The 19,202-nt window shown below is 40.6% G+C and overlaps 1 protein-coding gene across 2 annotated transcripts in view; it reads left to right on the plus strand.

Annotated features, from left to right (window-relative positions):
* Window positions 1–13,465: 13,465 nt before the first annotated feature.
* camk1b (calcium/calmodulin-dependent protein kinase Ib) overlaps window positions 13,466–19,202 on the plus strand; it is a 51,868-nt gene continuing 46,131 nt past the window's right edge. For both annotated transcript variants that reach the window (XM_034694588.1, XM_034694597.1), the window contains exon 1: window positions 13,466–13,602. The gene's annotated coding sequence lies outside the window, so the exon portion shown is untranslated. The remainder of the gene's footprint in view (window positions 13,603–19,202) is intronic.

Raw genomic sequence — 19,202 nt, forward strand, 5'->3', positions numbered from 1 at the left:
GGTGAGAAAATTGTCCAAGGCCCCCTCATAATTGTAACACAGATTAAGCACAGTAGTGATGTGTCATGATCAAAAGCTGCGGCTCTGAGAGTCGATGCTTTATAGTGAATCAGAAGAGCCGGCTCGCATCAAGAGAGAGACGGCTCCCAGTTTTTTCCTTTCCCTCCTTAGCTCTCTCAGTGCTCAGCCCCAGCTCTGCTCACAGCAGAACTTTGTTTTGATTGGTCAGCATGGCGGCCATGTGGCCAATCATATGTGAGGATATAGGATACAGGTGGTGGAAGGGAGGCTGTGTATTGTGGCTTCACCTGTTCCTTCAGAGAGAGTCTTCTTAAAGACCGGGCAAATACTCACTGAGATGAGAAATCAGATCAGCCCATCCAAGCTGAGGCATCTGATTTTTCTCAATACCAACCTGAGGACATTAATAATGTTTGCTTGAGTTTGGTTCTGGTTCTGTTTGCTTGAGTTTGGTTCTGGTTCGGTTTACCTGAGTTGGTTCTGGTTCTGTTTGCTTGAGTTTGGTTCTGGTTCTGTTTGCTTGAGTTTGGTTCTGGTTCGGTTTACCTGAGTTGGTTCTGGTTCTGTTTGCTTGAGTTTGGTTCTGGTTCTGTTTGCTTGAGTTCGGTTCTGGTTCTGTTCTGGTAAGGTTCTGGTTTGGTTCTGTTCTGGTTCGATTCTGGTTCACGTCTGGTACGGTTCTGGTACGGTTCTGGTTCGGTTCTGATTCGGTTCTGATTCAGTTCTGGTTCGGTTCGGTTCTGCTTCAGTTCTGGTTCGGTTCCGATTCGGTTCCGGTTCGGTTCTGGTTCGGTTCTGGTTCGGGTCTGGTTCGGTTCTGGTTCGGTTCTGGTTCAAGTGTGGTTCGGTTCTGGTATGGTTCTGGTACGGTTCTGGTACGGTTCTGGTTCGGTTCGGATTCGGTTCTGGTTCGGTTCGGTTCCGGTTCGGTTCTGGTTCGGGTCTGGTTCGGTTCTGGTTCAACTCTGGTTCGGTTCTGGTATGGTCCTGTTCGGTTCTGGTTCTGTTCGGTTCTGGTTCAGTTCTGGTACGTTTCTGGTTCGGTTCTGGTTCGGTTCTAGTTCGGGTCTGGTTCGGTTCTGGGTCGGTTCTGGTTCAGTTCTATTAGGGTTCTGGTCCGGGTTTGGTTTGGTTCTGGTTTGGTTCTGGTTGAGTTTGATTCTGGTTGAGTTTGATTCTGGTTGAGTTTGATTCTGGTTCTGTTTGCATGAGTTTGGTTCTAGTTCTGTATGCTTAAGTTTAGATCTGGTTCTTAACCTAACCCTAATCCTAACCCTTACCCTAACCCTAATCATAACCCTAATCATAACCCTAACCCTAATCCCAACCCTAACCCTAACCCTAATCATAACCCTAATCATAACCCTAACCCTAACCCTAATCCTAACCCTAACCCTAACCCTAATCCTAACCCTAACCCTAACCCTAATCCTAACCCTAACCCTAATCATAACCCTAACCCTAACCCTAACCCTAATCTTAACCCTAACCCTAATCCCAACCCTAACCCTAACCCTAATCCTAACCCTAACCCTAATCATAACCCTAACCCTAACCCTAATCCTAACCCTAACCCTAACCCCAATTCTAACCCTAACCCTATTACTAACCCTAACCCTAATCATAACCCTAATCCTAACCCTAATCGTAACCCTAATCCTAACCCTAACCCTAATCAAAACCCTAACCCTAATCATAACCCTAACCCTAATCATAACCCTAACCCTAGTCCTAACCCTAACCCTAATCCTAACCCTAACCCTAACCCTAACCCTAATCCTAACCCTAACCCTAATCCTAACCCTAACCCTAATCCTAACCCTAACCCTAATCCTAACCCTAACCCTAACCCTAATCCTAACCGTAACCCTTATCCTAACCCTAACCCTAATCATAACCCTAACCCTAATCCTAACCCTAACCCTAACCCTAACCCTAATCCTAACCCTAACCCTAATCATAACCCTAACCCTAACCCTAACCCTAACCCTAATCCTAACCCTAACCCTAACCGTAACCCTTATCCTAACCCTAATCATAACCCTAACCCTAATCATAACCCTAACCCTAATCCTAACCCTAACCCTAATCATAACCCTAACCCTAACCCTAACCCTAATCATAACCCTAACCCTAACCCTAATCATAACCCTAACCCTAACCCTAACCCTAACCCTAATCCTAACCCTAACCCTAATCCTAACCCTAATCCTAACCCTAACCCTAAGCCTAACCCTAATCCTAACCCTAACCCTAATCATAACCCTAATCCTAACCCTAACCACAACCCTAACCCTAACCCTAGTCCTAACCCTAATCCTAACCCTAACCCTAATCATAACCCTAACCCTAATCCTAACCCTAATCCTAACCCTAACCCTAATCCTAACCCTAATCCTAATCCTAACCACAATTCTAACCCTAACCCTAATCATAACCCTAACCCTAATCCTAACCCTAACCCTAATCCTAACCCTAACCCTAATCCTAACCACAATTCTAACCCTAATCCTAACCCTAACTCTAATCATAACCCTAACCCTAACCCTAACCCTAACCCTAATCCTAACCCTAACCCTAACCCTAACCCTAACCCTAATCCTAACCCTAATCATAACCCTAACCCTAGTCCTAACCCTAATCCTAACCTTAACCCTAACCCTAACCCTAATCCTAACCCTAACCCTAATCCTAACCCTAACCCTAATCCTAACCCTAACCCTAATCCTAACCCTAACCCTAATCCTAACCCTAACCCTAACCCTAATCCTAACCGTAACCCTTATCCTAACCCTAACCCTAATCATAACCCTAACCCTAATCCTAACCCTAACCCTAATCCTAACCCTAACCCTAATCATAACCCTAACCCTAACCCTAACCCTAACCCTAATCCTAACCCTAACCCTAACCGTAACCCTTATCCTAACCCTAATCATAACCCTAACCCTAATCATAACCCTAACCCTAATCCTAACCCTAACCCTAATCATAACCCTAACCCTAACCCTAACCCTAATCATAACCCTAACCCTAACCCTAATCATAACCCTAACCCTAACCCTAACCCTAACCCTAACCCTAATCCTAACCCTAACCCTAATCCTAACCCTAATCCTAACCCTAACCCTAAGCTTAACCCTAATCCTAACCCTAACCCTAATCATAACCCTAATCCTAACCCTAACCCTAATCCTAACCCTAATCCTAACCCTAACCCTAACCCTAACCCTAACCCTAACCCTAATCCTAACCCTAACCCTAAGCTTAACCCTAATCCTAACCCTAACCCTAATCATAACCCTAATCCTAACCCTAATCCTAACCCTAATCATAACCCTAACCCTAATCCTAACCCTAATCCTAACCCTAACCCTAACCCTAATCCTAACCCTAATCCTAACCCTAACCCTAAGCTTAACCCTAATCCTAACCCTAACCCTAATCATAACCCTAATCCTAACCCTAATCCTAACCCTAATCATAACCCTAACCCTAATCCTAACCCTAACCCTAACCCTAACCCTAATCCTAACCCTAACCCTAACCCTAACCACAATCCTAACCCTAACCACAATCCTACTCCTAACCCTAGGATCAGGGTGATAATGATTTTGTAACAGAAGAAATGCACACAATTGGGCATTATAAGGCTTCTCATAAAACACTGTACGTAAAGGGTTTACAACACAAACTATTATTTTTTGCAAAATTAAGGTAAAACATACGGCTACAAAAGATCCTACATTAAGAGCCGTTTGAGAGTCGAAAGAGCCGGCTCTCTGAAAAGAGCCCAACTTCCCATCACTAAAGCACATGTTTACTACCTTTTGCACTCTTAGTTGCCCTCGGAACTATTTGTATTGTTAAACTTATCAATGTAAATACTTCAGACCTGTACCATAGTGATAAACAGATAACACTTCAATTTGAATCAAGGAAAAACCACTTGTAACCTTTAAAACAGAGGGTCATTTCATTCCTTGTGGACTCAACATGACAGCATTTATACTTTTCAAGTAATTGATCTTAAACGCTTTCAGAAAATTAACAGTAACAAGACTCACATATCCCTTCAAGCCACCAAATGGTATCATAACAATGGTGTATATGCTGTTTTATAATGACACAGCACAATTTTATAATTTATTAGAAATGTATTCAAATTATTTCACGGCCCCCCACGCTATGGTTCGCAGACCCCCAGGGGTCCCAGGACCCCACTTTGAGAACATCTGAGCTAGAGTACGGTAATTGAGCCAAATGTACCATAAAACATAAACAATATACCCCCGTTTTCTGTGAATGCATGATTATGAAGTGAAGGAGAAAAGATGTGAAAAAGTTGCGCAGTGTCGCTGTCTTTTCCAGCACAGCGTGCACTCAACTTTCAATGAATGGGGATGTGTTTTGTTAATCGGGGCAGGTCAAACTCAGCAATGTTGGAATCATTTTCCAGGACTATATGTGATTTTCCAGGACATTTGACTTTTTATCCCATTTTCCAGGTGTTTTCCAGTACTGGAAAACTGGTCAACTGATTTCCAGGTTTTCCAGGTTTTCCAGGACGCGTGGGAACCCTGCTGAGAATCATTTCAGATTTTGACCAGATCTCCTTTTGAACTGAAAGGGAGACTAAGCTGAGACTTTTTACAACTTTTTTTTCTGAAGGCAAGAATGAGAAACAGGAGACATAAGCTATAGGCTGTTTCCGAAATCGCCTACTATACTAGCAGTACGTACTGATATGTCCAAAATTCCGTATGTAGTAAGTAGTATGTGAACAAGAGCAAAATCTGCAGTATGCCAAAACTCCCCGGATGTCTACTGATTCGGGAAAATATCTCAGTTGGCTGTTTCCGAAACGGCCTGCTACATACTACTTACTAATGTAGTAGGCAGTAGGTATTGCCTACTACATACTGCGTTTGAATTTAGTATGTATGACTGTTCTGTCCGATCTGTCATGCAGCATGCTGAGCCAGACTTCGCTGGATTTCCGGTTTCGGAAAGCGGAAGTAAACAAGGGCGAAGCCGATAAATAAAATGCTTATTTAGCATCCATTTATGATTTAAAAAGTTAGGAAGTGGTTTATATGTAATTTGATAACTTTCACAGCACCCAAAAACGGATTTTCTCCCGTCAAAAAATGAGGAAAAAGAAAAAGCAGAACGAGCGCTATGCATTATGGGAAACAGTACGCGAGGCAGACTGGTTTCCCACTTTTCACTTGGAGTGTGGGTGTGTCTGTGTGGGTGGGTGTGTCTGTGTGGGTCTGTGTGTGTGTCACTGATTGCCTAATGAATAGCACCTGCACTGCCTGTGAATCTGTTTTGGCTGGTGCAGGGAGAGAGGAGGCAGGGTGCTGCTATTTCTGTTGACCGCTGAAACTTCTTACCACCACATAGTCAAATTCTGCAAGCCTACCTCCATGAAATATATGTTTGAATTTATGTTTATCGAGTAGGTTAAATAAAACACTCAAATTGCAGTAATGGCTTCATGTTTCCTCCCTTGGAGTCAGCGCGTCAGAAAGATCCCTGTATTCCCCTCTGTGACTAATCTAGTTTTCTGATAGTCATGCAACACTCCCCATCCGCCACAGCTCATCATGGAGAGGGTGAGAGGGGTTGTCCAGGATGGCTCACAGGTTGTCCATCAACCTCCTCTCAGCCACTGACTCCAGACTGTCCAGTTCTAGGCCAACCACAGAACCACAGAGCGGGCCCTCTTTAACAGCAGTTCCCGAAGAATCCAGAAAATGCTCCCCTCCCAAAGCTTAAAGGGTTTTGTGAGCCTAGCCATTACAGCTGCCAAGAAATGTATTACATCTAAGTGGAATCATGTAGACCCTCCAAACATTATCCAATGGATTAATGAGGTCAATTCCTGTGCTCCTTTGGAGAAAATAACCTATTCCATCAGAGGTAGTCCACAGCTGTTTCACAAGACCTGGGACCCCTGGATGGCCTATCTAGAGTCCGGTCAATACAATATTTAACTTATTGGTACTCGTACTTCATCTGTGTTCAAATATCAGCCACCTGTAGATGTGTGAGTAAGGTGTAAGGGGAAGATATGTATGTGTATGTTACATTGAAGATTGTGGGTGCAACTCTCCTTGTCATGGCATGGTTTTGTTCTTTGTTTTTGTTTTGTTGTTGTACTCTATGGTGTTTTGTAAACTGTTTGTCCGAATAAGAATGTAGAAAAATGAATAAACAGAATTAAAAAAAAATTAAAAAAAAGAAAGAATCCAGAAAATATTCCAGAGACACAGAATAAGCTGATCTAGAAAAGTAGGCTTTATTATTGATGTAAAGCAGTTTAGCTGGAAATGTTTGATGTGATGGAAACCTGTTGAAAAAACTGGACCATTTAGATTCCATAGAATCATTTAGATCATTAAATACTTGATGTGAATATTTTTGATTAAATCATTTAAAGGTGACATATCATGCAAAATTGACTTTTTAATGGTTCTTTACCTGAAATATGTGTCCCTGTCTACAAACCCCCCGAGAATGAAAAAAATCCATTCTGCCCCTGTTTTGATTTCTCCACCTTTCTGTAAATGTGTGTGAAACGAGCCGTTTCAGACTTCCATGTTTTTGTTACGTAACAACAATATCCGGTCTGTCACGGAATCAGAGCTCGGAGCTTGTTCAGCCCATAGACTGTATAAAATAATACTGAATCCCTCCCCGTTTTTCATTACCTGCACAAATGTGTGCTAACAAGGAGCTTAGGAGGGAGGCATGCTAGTTGTAGGCTGTCTTAATAAACACAAAGGTCGGTTTTACTCCCCACGTCTGCAGATTTGAAGATCTAGTGGATTATTTTGATTTATCATGGATAAGTGCTAGCGCTAGTTAGCATAGCCACATAGCTACATGTTCGTAGCTGTGTACCAAGACACACGTCTACATACTGATAAATAAAACAACAAGAAACACTAAATCTATGACCAATCCTTCAGAAAGGTCCTGCTACAGGCGCCTCTCCGTCAGGATCAGATTCTGGATCAGATTCAGAGGGTTGAAGTAATGTGATCTCTGAGCAGCCGTGTATATTCAGCCAACATGTAAACATTAGATCAACGTGCTGGAGAGCCGAGGCACATCCACTTCCGGAGGGGGCGTGGTCAGAGGGAAAACAGAGTATTCTGAGGACTGCTGAAGAAGAGGGATTTTCAGGCATGCCAAAATCTGATTTTAAAGTGTTTTTTTGAGCATAAACTTTAAAGACATGTTTTGGGGACCTCTTAGACCAATACATATTGATGAAAAAAGCATGATATGTCACCTTTAACATTTTTATATTTTTATATTTGATGAATCATCTTGTTTCAGTTTGAAAAATAGAAAAACAGTGAATTTTGATGTCATATTTGGACATTTTGAAACATTTGGATTTTATTTTATTTCACCAAAACTTTTCATTTTGAATTTGAAATGTTTGAAAGTAAATCTGTAAATAAGTCTGTAAATAATCTGTCAAATTATTCACTTTTTTTTATCTTTTCTTTAAAGAAATCATCTTGTTTTTGATGCAAAAAGAAAACAACAGAGAGCGTTGATGTAGCATTTCCTCATATTTGTAATATTTCATTTTATTTTAATTCATCATTACTTTTCATCTTTAAACTTCAAGGTTTCGAAAATAACTCAAAATATTTTTTATAACATAAATAATTTTTAACTTTGTTTAAATAATATTTTTGTTTTTGTTTACAAAATAAAAAAAACAGTGAGCGTTGCTGTAATGTTTGTGTTATCTTTCCATCATGAAACATGTTTAGTCATATTTGTTTGTCAGTTTATTGTGCAGCCACATTTGTGTGTGTGTGTGCGTGTGTGTGTGTGTGTGTGTGTGTGTGTTCCTCTGTGTGAGTGCGCCCCCTGCTGGAGCTCAGGTGCTGTTCCTCAAAGTGACATGCAGGCTGAGAGAAGCACCAGTTCACCCTGTGTGCCGATGGTCAACGAGCACTCCAGCTGTTCTGCACTGACAACACAGAGCTCTGCAGAAAAGCATGCACATCAACCTTCATCATCATCATCATCATCACTCTCACCATCCCCATAGTGCCACAGTCTTTCATATCTTCATCCTGTTCACTATCATCATTCTCATTACATCATCTTGAGACAAAAATAGCTCTGCACTTTAAAAGCAGAGAAAACAGACGGAGAAAGGTGGAGTAAAACAGTATTCAGTAGAAAATGAGAAAACAAATCCAAAGGAAAACAACAACAAACAAGTGTCCCATTGACTGTCATGCAAAGAAAACGCCAGCTACGCTGCTAGTTAGCTGCAGTTGTGTAATACTGTGAACTCCCTCACTTGAAATATGTGAATCTTATTATATCGACTCTAAAGGCTCCAAAACACACACAAAGAAGAACAGAGGAACAACACTTTTGGACTGTACATGCATCTTATACTGTCTGTGTTCTGTCCTTATTTATGTCATATTTATCAATATGCTTAATCATATTTAAGGAGCAATATTTCCAGCTGTGGTTTTGATAGAAAAAGGTAGAAAAATTGCCCTCTGGATACCCATGTAGTTCATTATGTTATGTTATGTTATGTTATGTTATGTTATGTTATGTTATGTTATGTTATGTTACTTATGTTTTGTGTTTTCCTTTAAATACATTTAAATTCACCTAAACTGTGAGTACCAGGTGTTTGAAAGGAAGTGCCCCTTATGGGGGTTTTTGCCCCTGCCCCTCAAACAGCCTGAGTACGCCACTGGTTAAAATCATCAACATTTCACTCTTTTAAAGGTTACATATTATGCTCTTTTTCATCAAAATATATTGGTCTAAGAGGTCCCCAAAACATGTCTTTAAAGTTTATTGCTCAAAAAAACACATTGAAATCAGACTTTGGTCTGCCTGTAAACCCCTCTTTTTCAGCCCTGATCAGAACAGGCTGTTTTCTGTGTCTGTGCCTTTAAATGAGTATGAGCTCTCTGACCACGCCCCTTCAGGAAGTGGATGTGGCATCGGCTGTCCAGCACGTTGATCTAATGTTTGCATGTTGGCTGAATATACACGGCTGCTCACAGACCCGCGTTACTTCAACCCTCTGAATCTGATCCAGAATCTGATCCTGATGGAGAGGCGCCTGCAGCAGGACCTTTCTGAACCATTGGTCACAGATTTAGTGTTTCTTGTTGTTTTATTTGTCAGTATGTCGACGTGTGTCTTGGTACACAGCTACCAACATGTAGCTATGTGGCTATGCTAACTAGCACTAGCACTTTTCCATGAAAAATAAAAATCATCCACTAGATCTTCAAATCTGCAGACGTGGGGAGTAAAACCGACCTTTGTGTTTATTAAGACAGCCTACAACTAGCATGCCTCCCTCCTAAGCTCCTTGTTAGCACACATGTGTGCAGGTAATGAAAAACGGAGGAGGGGTTGAGTTGTAACAAGCTCCCAGCTCTGACTTCCTGTTACAGACTGGATGGCGTTGTGACGTATGAAAAACACTGAAAACTGAAACGGCTGGTTTCAGCACACATTTACAGAAAGGTGGAGAAATCAGAACAGGGGCAGAATGGATTCTTTTCATATTTCAGGTAGAGAACCATTAAAAAGTCGATTTTGCATGATATGTCACCTTTAATAGTCAAATGATCGTGGCTTCCTGAATGGAAGGGCTTCCTTATCAGTTCCTATTTTAACCTGAGATGTATTATTTTGGCTACAAATTCAAATCTAATCTATTTTCTTCTACATTTTTGTTTGACACGAGGATATGTTTCCCTTTACATTAAAAATAAGTGAACAATTATAAAGAAAAATTAAAAGGAGTTGTTTAAATAGGAACAAAGAAATCTTTATTATCCCAGAGAGGCAGATTGTTTTACAACTAGCAGTACATCACAACCATCACACGGACAACAGAAAAGAACAACACCCTAGATTGATTAAAAGAAGACAATGGCAATAAAATAAATATCATAAATATCACATAGAAGTTTATTAGGCTGATGGAAGTTGAGACCATAGACTGTATATAGAATATATACTTCTATACACAGTCTATGGTCATGAATCCTTTAAAAAGCAGGTGGTATACAGTAATTTACATTTGTGCAAAAGTAAAAAGGGTTAAGTTTGTATGTGCAGTGTTCTTAAGAGCATCTTTTACAACTTTCTCAAATTATTTCATGACGAATGGAAGTAAGTGCAACAAGCCTAAAATCATCAAGTGATTTAAGGAATAATGATAATACATGTGTAATATATTATTTCTGTCATGTTTCATGTAATTAGTTAACACAATGCCCAATAATAAAAATCTACTTAGCCTAAAATTATAGCTTGAATTATGAACAAAAACACGTGTCCATACTATGTCATTAAGATTGACTTTGGATTGATGTATTAGTGCAGCTTTACCATTACAATTATCTCTGTTTGTGGCTGTGTAATCCACTAGATGGAGCATTAGACCACTACAAACTGAGAACCAAGAACTCTGGAGCAGGGTGAATGGACAGAATTATACGGCAATGTTTTCGCTTACAAAACAAACATCTCACTCACTTGTCAAGAGACACATCCAAGATGCATGCCCAGACTTTTTTGAATGAGGGAAGGCCAGATGGTGCACAGACCCCCCTAGTGGCATGATTTTTGTGTGTGTACGCACTCAATTATTTACCCTCTCTGTCTACACCAAGCAGCAACCTCCGGTCTGAAAATATGAGTCCAATGCCGAAATGCTGAAAACTGCAGTTCATTGAGGATCCGCTTGATCAGGAAGTACTGGAAGTCACATACACACCAATTCAAAAAAGGCGATCTTTACAGCAGAAATAAACATGTTTACAGCCTGGTTCAAAAGACGAGTGTAGTCTGGATAGCTCATTTCTGGATCGGCACACACTGTACGGGGGTGGATTTTTTTCTAAAGCAGCATTTTCAAAGATATTGAGATTAAGAGTCTTCCAATGAGAGGCACAGCTGACTGCAGGAACACTGTAGCTGTTGGCTAGGAGGCTCAAAGCCCGCCTCTGACAGCAGCAATATGGCTGCCGATGAGGATTGGCCTCAAAACAGCTCTTCAGAAACACATGGGTGACGTCACGGATCCAAATCCATATTTTATACAGTCTATTGTCTACACCCATTATATCTGTTTGTCTGAAAGTCGCAATTTAATGTACTTAAAGCCGACTAACTGCAAAAAAATAAAAAATACTCTAAACATTGCCAACCTTTTACTATTGAAAGTCCTAACAAAAGAAAATGGACTACATTAAAATGCAAAAACAACCACGGGCAATATGATGTTAGGTTAGTTCAGGATTTTGGGGTGACACCTGGGGTGGCCAACAAGGTTTCAAGAGGGGGCTGTGCCACCCCTGACTATCCCTCTGGACATGCCCCTGGATGCAACCAAAATAACAAGTCAGAATCCAGAGCATTACACCAGTAAGAAGTACAATGTAGAAAACATGTTGTGCAATAATTGAGACCATGTCACATGACCAAAAAACAACATCAAACACTAAAAGAGAAAAAATTGGATCAGGGTCAAGTAGTCTACTGTAAAACACGGCATGTAAGATGTTTTAGGTTTGAACCTCTGGCTACACCCTTAAGAGGTTTGACTCTAACAATTAGCCAACCAGTAGAAGTCCTGTAGAACGCTTATAGTAGTTATAATATCTAGTACCATGGGTATATGGCAGTCTGCTGGGGAAGCAGTATAAAACACAAGGATGTGAGGTTACTGGACAAACTAGTGAAAAGAGCTGGCACTGTGATTGGATCCAGGTTGGACTCACTGGGGGGCTGTGGTGGAGAGATACACACAGAAGAAGCTAGAGGCCATTCTAAATTACACAGATCATCTACTTCACAACTTCTTTGTGGACCAGAGAAACAGCAGCAGTGGACGGCTCATCTCTCTGCGCTGCAGGACTGAGAGATACAGAAAAACACTCATCCCCGCAGCCATTAGGTCTTCATACCTCTCCAACCAATGGGAGATGAGCTGACAGACACCTGCATTACTTGTTTTATGTGATTTTTATCATTTTATCTGCCAGACACCTGAATTTCCCTCTTTGGGGATTAATAAAGTACATTCTATTCTATTCTATTCTAGTCCTGGGCTGTCCTCTGGAAACTCCATAGAGGAGATGGGTGAGAGGAGGATGTTAGCCATCATGGACAATGCCTCTCTCCCCCTGCATGAGACTGTGGGGTCCCTGAGCAGCTCCTTCAGCAGCAAACTGAGACTCCCACCCTGCAGGACGGAGCGCTACCGCAGGTCCTTCATCCCATCTGCAATCAGACTGTTTAACACCAGCACTGCTGTGTCCCGTTAATCAGCTGTTCTCATCTTTCATTCCACTACATGGAAGTTACTATGTGACTTGGCACATTCACAAATAACTACTGTATCCATCTGAATCGCACTGTTCTTCATACTGTGTATGTTTGTTTTTAAATAACCTGGTGCAATTTAATCTGTGCAATAACTTACCTTATCTATTTATCAGATAGAAGTGTACATAGTGTGTATATATCTGTATATATCTTTTATTTTATTTTATTTTTACTTTATTTTATTTTATTTTATTTTATTTCATTTCATTTTATTTCATTTCATTCTATTCTATTCTATTTTATTCTATTTTATTTAATTTTATGTTTACTTTATTTTATTCTATTTTATTTTATTCTATTTTATTCTATTGTATTTAATTTAATTTAATTTAATTCTATTTAATTTAATTTAATTTAATTTAATTTAATTTAATTCTATTTCATTTTATTTTATTTTATTTTATTTTATTTTATTATATTATATTTTACCTTTGTCATTGCTATTATTATTGTTATTATATTTCTAACTATGTTAGTACATTGTTGTATTCCCCTGTCCCGTGTTATAAACTGCTGTAACAAAATAATTTCCCCCAATGGGGGACAAATAAAGTATATCTTATCTTATATCTTATCTTAACAAAGACATGTTATTGCCAAAGCACATAAATTCATACAATACATTATATATACTCTCTTTGTGGTTGTGCATGTGTTGGCTGAGACACATTTAGATCTTTGAAAACTGCTTGTGTAGTCCATAGTTTGACAGTTTTCAGCTGTAGGCCTGTCTCTCCTTGCTGTGAAATGTTTTTTTGACTGTACTGAGAGCAACTTAAAAACTCCATGCATGTGCATACCATAAATGTCTCATACAGCTGCTTTTAATCAATGCCTGCATGTCTCCTTTTCAGCAGGTGTTGTTTATCATAACCTGTCAAGGCTGCAAGAACCCCGAGCATTTTACCCTCAGCACAGCAGCATGGGGAGTCACGGGTGAAGAGAGGTAACCAATCACGTTGCAGACCTGTGTACCTGTAAGCCGCAGCTCGGACGTCTGGTTGGTCCATCAGAACGTCCTGGTCCCGCCCTCCTGTGACGTCAGTAGGAGCGCTTCTGTTGGTGAGGTTGCCAAGTACGGATTCCGGTGAGAGCGCTCTGAGTTGGAGAGACAGAAGGACTGACGGACGCTGGACCTTACCGACGGACACATTTCAGGTACAACCGAATTCCGCAGAACAGTCATGCAGAATAACTTTTAACCACGACTCTCTTTAAAAGGCAAGAGAAGTGTTCCTTATCAGATTTTTTTAACAGATCGTTCAGCGAACGTGAAGCGTCGCATTTAACGCGCGTTCACTCTTTGGTTGCGGGAGCGTCTGTTTGAAGATGATCTCTGGTGGGAGGGTTAATTGTCTTTAATACCATGAGCTGTTTTACTACAGGGTAAAATACCAAAGTTGTCGCTGCATCCTTAGGTTGCATTATGCAGATGTATAATCCCATGCACACAAAAGGGGACCTCTGTGTAGTTGCAGCTGCAGTTTTAGAAAGGTTAATAATAGCTTACATGCATATTTCCATGTACAAAGAAAAATGAAAACAGGAGTGTTTCATTGATCAATTTAATGAGGTAAGTTCTGTCGGTGGTCTGACCCCTTGTCCTACAAGCTTTTTCCCTAAGAGAGCCTGGCTGTGTTTTATTTCGTCTCAGTATACATGCAGGGATGTGTCATTTTACACTCCTTATGTTTCTGCTTTGTTTTCACCTCTTTCTTTTTTTTTTCTTCCAAAATTCTGCACCCCCTCTCTTTCTCTTTCTCTTCCTGTCTCTTACACACACACACACACACACACACACACACACACACACACACACACACACACACACACACACACACACACACAACACCTCTATCAATGAGATGATGTAAGGAGAAGTTAGCCTGTTTATCAATTAATAAGCCCACTTTGAGAGGAGATTTGTTTTGCGTCACTGACACCAGCTGACCAATCAGAGTGTTAGTGAAGCTCTCTGTGTTTGCCTGTCAGCCAATGGGTGCAGGATAGTTGATTGGTGGAGGATGGGGGGGGAGGCAGGTAGTTTTGGACAGGCTGGGTAGATTACTTGGATAGTTTTCTGATTCCCTGAGGAGCTTATGCTAAGAGACTAACAAGGAAAGAAACAGAGTCACAAACTGCTTCCTCACATCTTCTTCTCGTCACATTTAAAATGTTGCAGGAAAACTGCTCGCCCACCACTGCTGCAAGAGCTCACAGTTTGGGTCAATGAATTATAGTTATTTAATTTAATAAATGTGTGAACAGAGTTTATTTGAGTTGCATTTCACTGTGGCCAATTTACTTTTTTCTATTTAGCTACAAAGATCTTGAGGAGTTCAAGATCAGGTCTCCAAAGAGGTAGACCATTATGGTAACAAAACATGTTTGTCAGTTTAGAGAGGAGGTTGCTGTCTTTAGAAAAACATTAGATTCAAGTCATATTGATCAAGATGGCTCTTCCCTCTGGAGCTCTGAAGACGAAATTAAGACAGGGGATGTGGCTATGCATAGGCCTGACCTTTTTAAGACCTGAAAGAAGGAGGAAAATCTAATTATTAAAAAAGCAATTTTGCTTCCTAATAAGAAAGAAAGAAGCAAACCTAACTTAATGGAAACGCAACCTCTGGCAGGGATTGGGTCTGTATCATAACTTGGCAACTGAATTCCTGGTATATTGGAGGCTTAATCACAATGTGTGTTGCTGTTGTGTTAAAATAAAAGAAGACCAGTTTGTATGGATGTTACTTTGAGACCCACAGAAAGAACAAGTGGATTTGTTGTGATGTGTTCAATAATTCGGTTTGGTCTCTTTTCATTTGAACATCATGTGTCTTCTTTTAATTTACAACATGTCTGTTTGACTCTGTGTGCAAGAGTGTGTATACAAGTGTTGCTGAAGTTTTCACGCCTCTGCAAATTAAATTTCACACTAACTGTTTGTCATTTGTTACATTTAACTCTGGTTGTGTGTACCAGTACGTGTATGTGTTTATGTGTGTTTCTTCTGTCCACTGCACATCACAGGAATGGGAAACCAGTGAGTACAGCAGCTCTCTTCTGTGTAAACCTTGAACAAGAGTGAATGCTGCATGTGACATACTCAATTCAGGGGATGTAATGGTTATGGTAGCTACCCTAGCTCAAGCCTCTTCAATCCTGTCGCTTCCTGTTTCTTTTTTTGTTTTAATTTGTCAGCAGCTTATCTTCACCCACTAGCCAAAAGTCATGTCATCAGTGGACATGGAGGGGCTGTCTTCGCCCTCTACATGCTCACCAGATATCTGCATGTGACTCTCCTCTACTTTCCCACATATTACAAACGTGCCCCCATCTGCCCCTATACGTGTCCTACACTTGAACCTTAATCTTAATAGCATATGCCTGTTTGAGTCTCCCTTGCTCAAGTTTAACAATGCCATTCAACACTCCCTCTGAAATGTGTTGTTTAAAAATGTGTTGTGTAGACGCCTAATCTAAGACATATCCAGGTGTTTGTGAAATCTAAATGTTATAGAGTATATTTAGATGCATGTTGCTGTTCTAAAATGAACACAGCCAGGGACAAGCAAAAGGTTGATGTATTTATGGGTTTAAATGACTTTGATGTTGAATATCAACCATTTTCAGTGCATGAATTACCATGCATCTCCATGAATCTCCATATGGGCAAGGTGAGATGCTCCAAACAAGCAGTGCGTGAGAGGCTTTTTCACTCTTTCTTCAGTGTCCTCAAAACTAGCCCTGCTCTTCTTGTTGTTATTTTTAACCTAGAGGTGGCTTGTCTTGAACATGACAAATGCAAGGTCCTGTCCAAATAACGCTGACCAGGAAACAAAGTCAGAACTGTATCATCAATTCATCATGTAGTCTGTAAATGCCCTAAATCCTGAAATTCAATATCAAGCATATAATCAGCTACAACTTAGTAAGTCCAAGTCCTTCCTTTCAAACTCAGCATTGGATTTACAAAAGCATTGCAATCCCCTTTTTCTCAGCACATAAACTGTGGTGTTATTATGTTGGCTTACTCCTGACCATTTAACATGGAAAACCCTGAAGGGAAATACATCATGCTGTGTAACAGATCCTCAATTTTAAAAGAAAGAGACTGGTGTCAAGTTAAAGATGTGCTCAGGAATAGAGTTACAATTGCTGCATATTGTTTTGGTCCACCATAGTAGTTAATAGACTTGAGGATCAGAAGTTAAACACGCCAGAGTAAGCAGTTGAGCTTTTACACACATTTCACTGGACTTCCTTGTTACTTTGCATGCTTCTGTTTCGTGCCTAATTTAGCGCCACTTCCTTTTACTTCAGTTGCTTTAAATTGTATGAAAATTGCCATGGAGGAAGTGATGAACTTCTCGGATACCAATGTAAGTTTTAAAGGTGACATATCATGCAAAATCGACTTTTTAATGGTTCTCTACCTGAAATATGTGTCCCTGGCATGTCTACAAACCCCCCGAGAATGAAAAGAATCCATTCTGCCCCTGTTCTGATTTCTACACCTTTCTGTAAATGTGTGCTGAAACCAGCTGTTTCAGACTTCTGTGATTTGTTACGTCACAACAATATCTGGTCTGTAACGGAGTCAGAGCTCGGAGCTTGTTCAGGCCATAGACTGTATAAAATACAACTCAACCCCTCCTCTGTTTTTCATTCCCTGCACACATGTGTGCTAACAAGGAGCTTAGGAGGGAGGCATGCTAGTTGTAGGCTGTCTTAATAAACACAAAGGTCGGTTTTACTCCCCACGTCTGCAGATTTGAAGATCTAGTGGATGATTTTTATTTTTCATGGAAAAGTGCTAGCGCTAGTTAGCATAGCTACATGTCGTAGCTGTAGCTGTAGCTGTAGCTGTAGCTGTAGCTGTAGCTGTAGCTGTAGCTGTAGCTGTAGCTGTAGCTGTAGCTGTAGCTGTAGCTGTAGCTGCTGTAGCTGTGTACCAAGACACACGTCGACATACTGACAAATAAAACAACAAGAAACACAGAATCTGTGACCAATCCTTCAGAAAGGTCCTGCTGCCTTTCTGGCAGAGGTTGGTTTTACTCCCCACGTCTGCAGATTTGAAGATCTGGTGGATGATTTTTACTTATCATGGATAAGTGCTAGCGCTAGTTAGCATAGCCACATAGCTACATGTTCGTAGCTGTGTACCAAGACACACGTCGACATGCTGACAAATAAAACAACAAGAAACACTAAATCTGTGACCAATGGTTCAGAAAGGTCCTGCTGCAGGCGCCTCTCCGTCAGGATCAGATTCTGGATCAGATTCAGAGGGTTGAAGTAACGCTATCTGTGAGCAGCCGTGTATATTCAGCCAACATGTAAACATTAGAGGCCACATTCACTTCCTGAGGGGGCGTGGTCAGAGGGAAAACAGAGTGTTCTGAGGAAGGCTGAAGAAGAGGGCTTTTCAGGCATGCCAAAATCTGATTTCAAAGTGTTTTTTTGAGCATAAACTTTAAAGACATGTTTTGGGGACCTCTTAGACCAATACATATTGATGAAAGAAGCGTGATATGTCACCTTTAAATCAGTACACAGAGTTAAGTGTCTATGAACAAATGTAGAAGCATATATATGTACTGTGTGTAATATCTCCTTCTAATCCTTTAGACACTAACGCAATTTAGAGACTCGGCTACCATAGCAGTTCCTTGGGGTTCCCATGACAACAGATATGAAGCCGACTTCTGACATTAGTGAGGGCAGCATACGGCCAAGCATTTGTGTGTCTGTTTGTGAGTGTGTGCGAGAATGTCACTGGATCTAGGCTACATTGTGCACGTGTGCATCAATCAATGCAGCTAGAAGAGGCCATGTCCTACTGACATTTGTTCTGAGATAACGATAGTGTTCAGCCCTTTCCTCTGTCTGTTGTTTAATGCCTCTCATATACACACCTAAGCTAGTTTTTATAGTCTGTTTCCTGAGAACGTGATAAACTGTGTTGTTATATTGGCTATTAAAAAAAAAACATCTCCTGTATAATCCAGAACAAAAGGTTACATCATCTGATACAGACAGACTGTAAAGTTGCCAGACAGGCAGCAGGGACAGAAGAGGAGGGAGGCATGCTGATATGAAGAGAGCTATTTTAGTCCTTCAGGTCTTGAGTTATGGGCACATTCATGGCTTAGATGAAGAAAAAAAAATACAACAGCAGGATCCTCTTTATGGTGAAGACAAACATCTGGAGCTTCTGCTGAGAAAGAAAGAACCAAAGACTAATTTCTGTCTTTTCCTGACTCATTAGTGCAGGAGAGTTCGTATACTCTATACCTTGGCTTGATATTTTATGGGGCACAGCTTGTAAAGTCTATTCTTATCGCTTCACTGAAGCTCAGTAAAGTCCTGCACACATTACACTTGCTTTTTAGTCTATTTTATAGACTGGTGGGCTAATGCGTTTGGGTTCTTCTTCAAACGCTCAAGTTTCTGCCTCACTATTAGTTGAACAATACCATTGTTAGGCCAAAGTAAGCTCCAGGAAGAAGCCTTCGCCTGTTGTCATTAGGAATTTGTCAACCTTTGTTATGCGAGCAGCATCCACAGCCAAGCTTACAACCAGTGCTGTGAGCAGGTCTGACAGCTCTGCTGTGAAATACGAATTGGAGGATTTGTTTTTAGACTGAGTTTACATATTAACCTGACAGATTTGACTTTCAACCGGCCGTGTCATAAATGTTACTTTTACTGATCATAAAATACTTGAATATGACATAACTCTTCATAACTTTTGT

This window comes from Notolabrus celidotus, chromosome 1, assembly GCF_009762535.1.
Source record: "Notolabrus celidotus isolate fNotCel1 chromosome 1, fNotCel1.pri, whole genome shotgun sequence".
Classification (NCBI taxonomy): Eukaryota; Metazoa; Chordata; class Actinopteri; order Labriformes; family Labridae; genus Notolabrus; species Notolabrus celidotus.